The following is an 11,036-nucleotide window of genomic DNA, read 5'->3' on the forward strand; positions in this document are numbered from 1 at the left end:
AGTCTTCCACCTCATCACTCTTTCCTAAGGATCCTCTTTCTACCCTCTGCTCTAAGATCCCCACACCTGCCCGTGCTTGAAAGAGGGTCCAGAGAATTCCCAGGACACTCTAAATATAACTCAGTTCCTGCTCTGTGAATTCTCAGCCCCAGTTGGAAACATGCAGAGCCTTGCCTTGGCTCCCCACCCTAGAGAAGTGGTATTTTTAGAGGCACTGCAGAGTGGGGAGGGTCAGCCCAAGTGAAAGAACAGGTCTGCTGAACGAAAACTTTGCTTAGATGGAAAATAATCATCTTAAGAGTAAGAGCTGTAATTTCCTGAGGCCCTTCCCTGTTCACACGCATGCTCATAGCCATCATCTCCTGAGTCCTGAGCATCACCCTGTGAAGAAGAGACCCAGGTGTCCTGGTTCTGCTTTACAAGCAGGAGTGTAAGCTTACCAAGAGCCAGTAAGTAAGTGGCTACAGCAAAACCCCAGACTGGGGACTTGTTGATACTTGAGGTCTCTCCAGCTTCTGGTAATGGAGAGCAAGCTCCGGGGAGCAGGGAGGCCGGCTCTGTGCCCCCACCCCCGCCACCGTCTCTGGCTATGCAGCCAGCTTCCCTGCCTGGCCGCACCCCTCCTCTGCCAGCCAGCAGCAGGAGCCTAGGCCCTGATCCCTGGGCTGGGCTGGCTCCTCTGTGGAAGCTGGCGGAGCTAGGGAGGGCCCCTTCCACTCCCTACCTCAGGCACAGCAAGCTTCCAGCACCTTCCCCACCTGGACAAAAGCCTCCTGTGGGCACAAAGGAGATTTCCTTTCTACCCCACATGAGCCAGAATATAGGAATCCAGTTTTCAGTCATCTTGCTGTTTTCTCTGCTCTTTCTAGCTCCAAAGCTCTGTTCCTTCCCTTAAGAACTCGGTGCTCCTACCAGGAAGAAAACGGCGGGCACTCCTAAAGATTTACACAGGGTCCGCATCAAAGAAGAAGGTCCCTGAGATGTTCAGGACAGGCAGATACTACAGGGCTCTCACAAACATTGGCTCATCTAAGCCTCGAAGAGCCCCGAGGAATAAATGGAAAAGCTAGTAGTAGTAGGGGTATTAGTGTTAGTGATGTGGGAAACAAAGGCAGAAGAAAAATTACTAAATTTCTTTACTACCTACAGCCCACTGGCAAGTCCTTGAAACTGGCAGAGTGACATTCCTCTAGGGACTCAACTGTCTCAATGTTAATACTTTGCTAAGGGCAAAAGGCAATCTTAGCCAGACCTTCCAGGATCCTGTAAGTCTGCTTTAACGTATAAAAATTCCTCTGGGGGTGCCTGGCTGGCTCAGTGGGTTAAGATTCTGTCTTTGGCTCAGGTCATGATCTGAGAGTCCTGGGATCAAGCCCTGCATCGGGCTCTCTGCTCAACAGGGAGTCTGCTTCCCCCTCTCTCTCTGCCTGCCTCTCTGCCTACTTGTGATCTCTCTCTCTCTCCATCAAATAAATAAATAAAATCTTAAATAAATAACTATTCCTTTGGAAACTTCCTTTATCTTCCTCTATCTCTAACCCCCAAGATACATGTGGACAGTCATCCTCCAAGCCCACCGATATACACCTGAAGCATCTCAAGACTAAGGTTTTATTAGACAGTAACAAATGACCTTTTCTCAACAACAGCTTGCCCCCTCAAGGTACTGGAAACCTCACTTCCAAAATTCCTTAGAGACTTATACTATCCTGAACCTCCTCCCAGCTTGAAAGTATATAATGGGCCACTCCTCATGACCCCCAGTGCAGCGCTTTCTGTCCATGGGTCCTGTCCCTGTGTTTTAATAAAACCACCTTTTTGCACCAAAGCTGTCTCAAGAATTCTTTCTTGGCAATTGGCTTCAAACCCTCATGTCCCTCATGTCCTTCCTACATCGTTAGTATCTCTATTCATTTTCCTGCCGCTACTACTCTTTACATTAGCATCTGTATTTATATTAGAATCTGTACTCACATTCACATTAGTACTTGCATCCATATTTATATTCTTACTATCATTCACGTTCCTAGTGGTGCCCATACTGGTACCAGTATCAGTATCAGTACTTTACGAGGGGGAATGGTGGATACACGAACAGCTGGAAAGCCCAGTGGTGTCACAGGTTGCCTTCTGTTCTCCGTAAACACTAGAGATGACCTCTGGCAGTAATGACAGGTATAAAGGCTCTAGAATTCTCCCTAATTCTGGACAGGAATGGGGTGATGGTGGTCCTCTTGGAGCTCTGAGAGAAATTACACAAGTTTTAAGCATGAGGGCGGAGCTACGGCAAGGCGGTGGGAAATTATGCAGGAATGAGGACAGGAGGGCAAATTCTGACATTATGAATGACTTCATAGGTTATGATAAGGGACTTGTCCTGTTGTAAAGATGAGACACCACTGAGAGGCAGAAGGCTCTCTCAAGTCCCAGGACCCAGGCTTGGAATTCTTTCCCTCTTCCAACACATCACACACAACCCCTACACACACATACACACACACGCAGTGCCCCCCATACCCTACATAGTCACCCCTACACACACACCACACCATACATACACACACACACACACATATCACATAACCCCCACACACAGGCCCACATACTCACACACACACACACACATTACATGTACCCTCCATACACACTTCATATACTCACCCACACAGATACACCACATACAACACATACAGGTATCACATACCACACACACACACACGCACACATACCATAAACATCACAAATACATATCATACACACACACACACACACCAGAGAGCTTCTGACAGTTACTCATGCCCATATGTGGCTTGGTTGCTTTGAGAACCCTCACAGGGTAGAGTCAAGCTTGTTACCTTAGCCAGAGTGAGTTTGAGGCTTGTTCCACAGATGTCAGCCCCAGGGTGACTGGTGATAGCTCTGTTAGTCACAGAGAGTCTACACCACCTCAGCACTTCTTTGTGCCCGGAAACCAAAGTATCAACAGGCCTGCTCTTTCTGGTAGCATTCAGCCTCTCGTCACACCCTGAGATACACAGGCTTTTGTGGGGAACAGGCCTCAGTCACCTTCTATCTCAAATGTCCTTGCAGCAAAGGCCAACACCCCACGTCCAATCCTTCCTTCATCTCACATCCTGCTGTGGGAGGACACAGTATGAGATGGCACATCTCTGGGACTTTCCACCACAGGAGGCCAATACAAAGCCATGGGTTTCCTCTTATCATGCTATTTCATGACATAAAAGAAAGCACCCACCCGGAGAGCTAGAGTCTGAAAAATATGCACATTCTCTTACACTAGCATCCCTTTGATCTGTAAGAACAGCAGAGGGAGGCACACTCAACTAGACCATAGGGGCTGCATCCTTTTCTGTTCATCATCTTCCTTCCTGCTTTGGGGGCACTGAGTCTCACATGTGCCTGGAAAACAGGGCTGGTGGATCGTACAACTTCCAGAAGCATACTGACAGTCAAGGTCAGGCACCAGAGTTAAACCTTTAATATCCAAAATGCAAGCTTCTTGTACTTTTATTTCTCACCACTGGAAAGAACTCTAGACCATTCCAACTGAAAGATAATAGAGAGCTCATCTAACTTCATCATTGCACAGATGAGGAAATTTAGGGGTCTATCTACCCAAGTGTGATCCTCTGACCAGCTGTGCCAGAATCACCTGGAGGCAGATCCCTGAGGTCCTTCCCCAGATTTGCCGAATCAAGATTTCCAGTGAAAAGGCCTAGGAAACTGCATTTTAAGCAGACTCTTTAGGAAATCATATACCTGAAAATGTTCTAGAAGTACAGCTGGTTAGTACAGCTCAGACCATCATGACAACATGTCATAATAGCGATGACAATAATGAGGGGTGACACATCAGGATAGCCTCAAAGACTCATCTCTTCCCCTATCTGGAGCTTAGCAAGAGCTCGCTCAGTAGGTCTGCATAACCCAAGAGAGAACTCTGTCCCCAGCCACAGAGCTCCCAAGGTTGTCTATTTCCTCAACCAGGAAGCCCACTGATCTGCAGGTGTCCCCTACTCTTCTGTCCCTATAGTGAGGCAAGGTCACTCTTCTGGAGATCTTTCCATGGTATGAACAGTCTCTCCAGGTCCAGCCCAAACATGTCTCTCATTTTATTGATTCCATAAACATCTATTGAAGGAACTCTGTGCCACACACTGAGCTAGGCACCAGCAATGTGATGGTCAAAAATAATAAATCTGGCACCCAAATGTGGGGCTCCACAGAGAAGAGGCTGAGTGTTGCTCCTCTATCCTGCAGATTAGAGATTAGGTGGGAAAAGCCTTCAGATTTGGGTAGAAGACTTCCTTCCTTCCAGATAGGAGACAGTAAAGGAAAGAGCTTTTCCTCAGGGTAGCTCTGAAGGGGGACACCAGGTGACAGGCCCCCTAAATGTTCCTCTTGACCTTCTGTGTCTCGTCAGCCTCGCATCGGAACTCCACAGCTTAACTGTGACCACTTTCCTGAACTTGGCAGTCACTGAGGAGCCAACTTGTTACAATCTCTTATCAGACATCTTCCCCAGAGTTGAGGGTGGGTCCACCCCGACTGTGGACCAGCATCAAGCCCTAAGCCATAGGCAACCTCACAGCAACACACACACACACACACACACACACACACACACACACAATGAACCAGAGCCCGCTGCAGCTGTGCTGACCAAGAGCTCCTGCAGAGTCCTCCAGCCCTCCAATCTTCCTCCTCCCCCAGCCCACGTAAGTTAGTTAGGTTTCTCCCCAGAGTGACTGCTCTGATGGTGTGCCTGGTGAGTGGCCTCTGTCAGTGCCCTTCTCTTGGGCCTGGAGTCCTAACCTTAGGCTGCTGATTGGGGCCTGCTGCCAAGATGACTCTGGCCCCAGCAGACTGCCTGGTTCCCACTGAGGCCCTGGCTAGTGGCCTCACCTACAATGCTGAGCCCACCACTTCCTCACTGTGTTACCTTAAGCAATCTTCATAACCTCTCTAAGCCTCAATTTCCGCATCGGTAACATGAGATAAATAAGACCTTCCTCTCAGGTTGCCCTGTGGACTAAGGATGACCTTGATGAACACCAAGCACGTCTCCATAGCAGGTACCTAGCACAAGTGCCTCTCTGTCACTCTCTGTGTGCCTTTGGACAAATAACCTATGTGCCCCCAAGGACCCAGTCACTCAGCCAAGTACTTGTTGAGCCCCTACCCTGTGCCAGACACTGGTAACATACTATGGAAAGGACAAAACCTGTGTCCTCATGGAACTTTGATCCATAATAAAAGAGAGGAAGGGCCTGTGTTTGTTTGTTAGGGCTGCTGGGACAAGGGCCCATCAACTGGGTTCCTAAACAACAGCAATTTATTACTGCACATTTCTGAAGGCTAGAAGTCCAAGATCAAGGTATCAGCAGGGCTGGTTCCTCCTGAGGGCTGCTCCACGCCGCCTCTTCCCCAGCTTCTGGCTGTCTGCTGGCAAGGGTTGATCCTCCTTGCCTTAAGGTTGGCCTGATCTCTCCCTCTATCTTCACACAGTGCTATCCCTGTGTGTGCATGTGTGTGTGCCTGTGCATGCGCGTGTATGTGTGTGTGTGTGTGTATGTGTTCTGTCTGTCTCCGTGTCCAAATTTCTCCTTTTTATAAGGACGCCAGTCATTTTGGAATAGGGTCAACCCTAATGACCTAATTTTAACTTGATTACTTCTGTAAAGACTCTTATTTCCAAGTAAGGTCATATTCTGAGGTAATGGGGGTTAGGACTTCAATGTGTCTTTCAGGGAGGGGGGGAGATGCACTCCCACTCATAACAGTTGCCCTTTCCATGTACTCACTCAGCCTCATTTGAGGGCTGAGTTGAACTGATTGTGCCCAGGCCTCCTTCCAGTCCAGTTTAATCTGGAATTGGGTGTACCTAGCATGTTCAGTGCTCTTAAAGGCTCTCTCTGAGACCAATCTCTGTCTCCTCTCTGATCTCAAGAAGGTGAAAGACTTGGACATGGACCTTCCTCTGACTTAGAGGAGAGACCAAAGGATGGGATAGCCGGGGCTCAGGTCATAGCGCCAGCTCCGTTCCCCGGGTCTCTGACTCGGGCCACCTGCCCAACAGGCACGGCATCTGACACCAGCACCCTTACTGGAGGTCTTGGTGGAAGGTTAACATGCTGTGCATAGCACGGATGGTTCTGCTTTTGCATGGAGTCATCTCATATAAATGGAAGAAACATTTCTTTGTGAAACTGTCTATTTCCTGCAGCTTAAGTTGGAAGAATGTTTACTTATTTGGCCCCAGGGAATCATAAACATCTTGCAGCGTTTGTTAATAGTTAATCCGTAATACCGTTCATTTTTAGTATCTGAAATTACAAAGCGTACCCCTTCCCCCGGGATCTACCTCCAGCTGTTAACAGACGGATGGGCTCAGTTCTTCTTGTTTCAAGCCTCAGAGGACGACGGTGTTGGTTCTGGTTTGTCCCCTTTGAAAAAACACCTCTTGATCTGAAAAAACAGGGGCACCAGCCACCGGTAACAAGCCTCCTCGCAAAACTTCCATAAATGCCCACATAGAAGACCAGTCACCAATTATAAAAGATTTTGTGGTTCCTGAATGCCGGTGAGTGAGCCTGAGTGAACTTGAGATTTGAAATACGGACCCCTGGAGCCCACCCCATACCTCCGACCTATTAAAAATCAGAATTTTAGTAGTAAGAGGAGAGAATCTGCATTTTTAACGAACTCAGAGGAGATGGTGAAGAACAGTTGGGTTTGGAAAGACCTTGTTACAGAACAAGACAATACTCCCACACCCCTTCCTCTGCCTCTCGGGGGCCCCTCCCTCATAGCAAGCCCGCTGCTCTCTGTCCAGGCCACAGGGACCCTCTGGTAAGCTACCCCAGGTTGGCCTGTCCCTGGTATCACCACTGCATAGCCCCTTGACCTGCCTCCTGCTCCCCAGCCCTCATCAAGTCAGTCACTTCTCCCTGGGACCCCACCACCCCCGGCGTGCACCTCCACGATAGCACTGGCTAGGCTCCCTGTTAACGGCTCTTCACATGTCTGTCTCCCCAGCTTGGCCATGAACACAGGGAAAATGTGCCTTGCTTCCTGCCCCCCCCCACCCAGCTCCTGGCTCACCACACCCCTGCTACCTGCCTGAAGGACAAACTGAACCCCATCAAGACCCTGCGTGACCTCAGCCCTGTCTCTGTCTTCCTGTGTGGGCAGGGTCTCTCACTGTGCACCTGAATTCTCAGTACTGGCCCAGAGCGGTTACTAAGAACGCCTCCTACTGCTGTGTGTGGCTCCTTCTCACCCCCGTCATCGGGTTGTATCCCCCAAGCATCGAGCACCGTGCGTGGCATCTCGCAGGTCTCTGATGCAACCTGTGGATGGCTGACTGGTAGCGACACGGACGGTACTGAAGAGAAAACTCAGTTATACAGAAGACTTGGGTGCCCGCAGAGACTTCGCTGCATAAACCTGAGCTCACTCATTAACGACTACGGTTCTTCGCCTCCGTATTGGTAACTCCTCCGGTGAGGCAGGCAAGTTAGACAGGGTGAGGAACGGTCTCAGAGCCCCCTGAGGCCGCAGGTGCAGACGCGCCGCGAGTCAGCGCACAGCCTAGCCACCGTGGCGTGGTCCCATGGGGCGGTGTAAGCGCCCCCAGACCCTGCAGAAGGGAAGAGGCAGGACGCCTCACTTCAGCCAGCAATCTGGCCATAAGGGATGAGATCAAAAAGCCAGTCACCCTCAGGGAGTCTCGGCCATGCCGAGGAGTTACTGTCACCAAATCCGTGACCCACTGGCCCTCTGTCCAGCACGATGTTGCCTGAGGTACCCTCGTCATCCTCCACCCCTCTGCCCAGGTCAACCGACTGCCAGATCCGAAGAAGCAAACGGTGCAGCCCTGCCTCCGGGCCTCGGGACCCCAGGGGCGCTGAGGTCTTTCTCCACATCCTACACGGTGGGAAGGAGTCACTTGTTTCCAGGAGAAGAGGCTGCGGCTGGGAGCTCAGCGGAAACCGCTGCCTGACAGACACTAGGAGCAGATGCTCCGAGATGGGCCAGCCCTGCCCAAACTGCACACAGACGGTGACACTCCTCTCTCAGGACGCAGGGCAATCTGAGGGAAGCTCCCCGACAGGTCCCTACCCGGACCTTGTCAGGGTCCCTGGGAGGACAGCCCTGCCCATCCTCCCCAGGAGCAAACAGGTGAGCACATGCGGGCTTCGCCAAGCATCCAAACCCCACAACCCTTCTGGACGAGCACGATGCTAAGTGCTGCTGCTCCAGCCATCCTCCCTTCCGATCTGTCTACCCTTCCTGAGGACCGAGGGAGGAGAGCAAACACCAGGACTGGCAGAGGAGGGGGCCGCCTGTTTGCTGTGATTTCATCAAATGGTCCAGCAAACCCCAAGTGCCACGGGGCGTGCCTGCCTCCATGCCTAGAACGCCCGCAGACCCCGGTCCCAACATGAGGATTTAGGAATTTCACAATGAGTAGAGAGCCCTTGTTATGATGTCAATATTTTATCTGTGGACGAGAAGGCACTGGGGGTGGGTTGGCAGAGGGGAGGTCTCTCCGTAACATTTTCACCTCATTTAAATGATCTGCTCTTTTCCAGAGTCCGTTTTCATTTGCAAAGGAAAAGAAAGCAAGAAAACTCTTCCTCACCTTTCAAGACACGGGTCAAGTGTGTCCTCGACAGAGGTTAGTTTTCTCCCAGAAAGAAAACAGCATCTTAACTTCTCATGGCTTGTTTACATTGTGCAAGCACGGTTCCTTGTGCTGTCCTCAGGACAGTCTTGCAAGTTAAGCAGGGAAAACAAGCCCCATTTCTCCGCTTGACAGCTAAAAAGACAAAACAAAACAAAAACCCTTATAGTCTTTATCATGTTTAAAAGAATCTGATACGTTTAATTTTTATTTTTAGCTGGAAACTATAAGAGAAGTTTAAGTTTATAAATAGTTGTGGCATGTTTTAGAGAACTTCATTTACTATAATTATACGTTTATTGGATACGAGAGTAATTTAAATGCTTAAGAGAGTTTTGCTTATTAATATTGTAAATATACCCTGCCAGACATTTGAAGTGTCTAAAAAGTAAACATATTAAATATATACATGTGGTTGAAGATGTCCAAGGGAACGTAATTAATTAAGTTTGTAAATGGGACTAATTTTAATCTTTACCCATGAGTTACTTGAAAATCAGTGAACAACTCAAAGTTATTTGTTCTCGATTTTTAACAAGAATCATTAGATGTATCAACAAAATTATTTAAGAGTTGGCTTTAACGGGGTGCCTGGGTGGCTCAGTGGGTTAAGCCTCTGCCTTCGGCTCAGGTCATGATCTCAGGGTCCTGGGATTGAGCCCCGCATCAGCCTCTCTGCTCAGCGGGGAGCCTGCTTCCTCCTCTTTCTTTCTGCCTAGTTCTGATCTCTGTCTGTCAAATAGATAAATGGAATCTTTTTTTAAAAAAAATTATTGGCTTTAAATGCATAAAGAAAACTAGTCTTTCATTTCTGAACTTGGCTGTCTAACTGGGCATCTCACACATGTTCCAAGGTCAGTGGCTCAGCTCCCCACAGGTGTCCCCATCTCTATCAACGCCAACTCTATTCTTCTGGTTGTGCCAGTGACCAAGTCTTCCTTGACTCTTCTCTTTCACTCCCTTCAATTCAAGGGAAAATCCTAATGTCTTTACCTTCAAAAGGCAGAATACAACCATGTCTTAGGACCTCTGTGCTACACCATGGCTCAAGCCATCGTCCTCTCTGTCCCTGGTTACTACGATCACCTCTCACCAGACACCTCGCCCCCTCTAATCTATTCTCAACTTAGCAGCCAGGGAGATCCTCTCAAAACAAAGTCAAGTCATGTTGGTCCTCCACTCAAAACCTGAAAGTGAGAGCCAGGGTCTTCCCGGTGGTCCACAGGGCTGGCACAAATGTGTTCCCTTTCCCCTGTGACCACACCTCACCAGAGGCTTCTCTTACTCACCCAGCTCCAGCTTGGTCCACTCTGGGCCTTGCCTCTAGCTGTTTCTAGGCCCTGAAGACTCTTCCCTAGATGTCACCATGGGTTCCTCTGGGCTAGGCAGAATAACTGCACCGCGCCCCCAACATCTACGTCCTAATTCTCAAAACCTATGGATATGTTGGATACATGGCAAATGGAAAAAGAAGGCGACAGATGGAGTTTGTGCTAGGGATTGAACTGCGTGACCCCAAAATTCCCTATATTGGAGCCCTGACCCCCTGTGCCTCAGAATGTGACTGTATTTGGAGATGGTATCTTTAAAGAGGTAAAATGAGGTAACTGGTGGGTAGGCTGTAACCCCACATTTTACCCCACTTTTCTTCTCAGGTAAAGAGAAGACCCTGTGAAGACATAGGAAGAAGACAGCATCTCCAAAAGAAGGAAAGAAGCATTAGAGGAAATCACCCCTCTAACACCTCGATTTCAAATTTCTAGACTTCGGGACTGGGAGAAAACAAAATTCTGCCGTTTCAGTCACTCCTTCTGTGCTTCCTTGTTACGGCAGCCTTCACCAGCAAATAGAGGTTGCTAATCAACTCATCCTAAGGCAAGATTATCCTGGTGTATCCAGGCTTTATGGTCCAGGGTCCTTCCAAGCCAAGTCTCAGGGATAAATGAGAGTATTCCTGCTCCATCTAATGAGAGAGATATAAAGAAACAGCGGTCAGATGTGAGAAGAGCTCACATCTGAGCTCACACCAATGGTGTGGTGATTAAAAGAACAAGACTTCAGTCTGGGCCGCTCAGGTTCAAATCTGCTTCTACCTCTCCCCAGTCACGTAACCCCGCACACAGTGAAGTGTGCCATGTCCTCCGTTAAGCTGGAGCTAAAGAAGTGCAGACTCTGCAGAGCTCTTGTGAGGAAAGAATGAGACAATGCGTGGAAGGCGCTTGAATATCACTTGGCCCATGCATGGATAGCTCACTAGCTCTTCTGTTCTCTCAGTTATGGGGCAGTGGAAGCACAAAGAAGGAAGTGACCGAAAGGGACTGACGCC

This window comes from Mustela nigripes, chromosome 13 (assembly GCF_022355385.1).
Source record: "Mustela nigripes isolate SB6536 chromosome 13, MUSNIG.SB6536, whole genome shotgun sequence".
In the NCBI taxonomy this organism is placed as follows: domain Eukaryota; kingdom Metazoa; phylum Chordata; class Mammalia; order Carnivora; family Mustelidae; genus Mustela; species Mustela nigripes.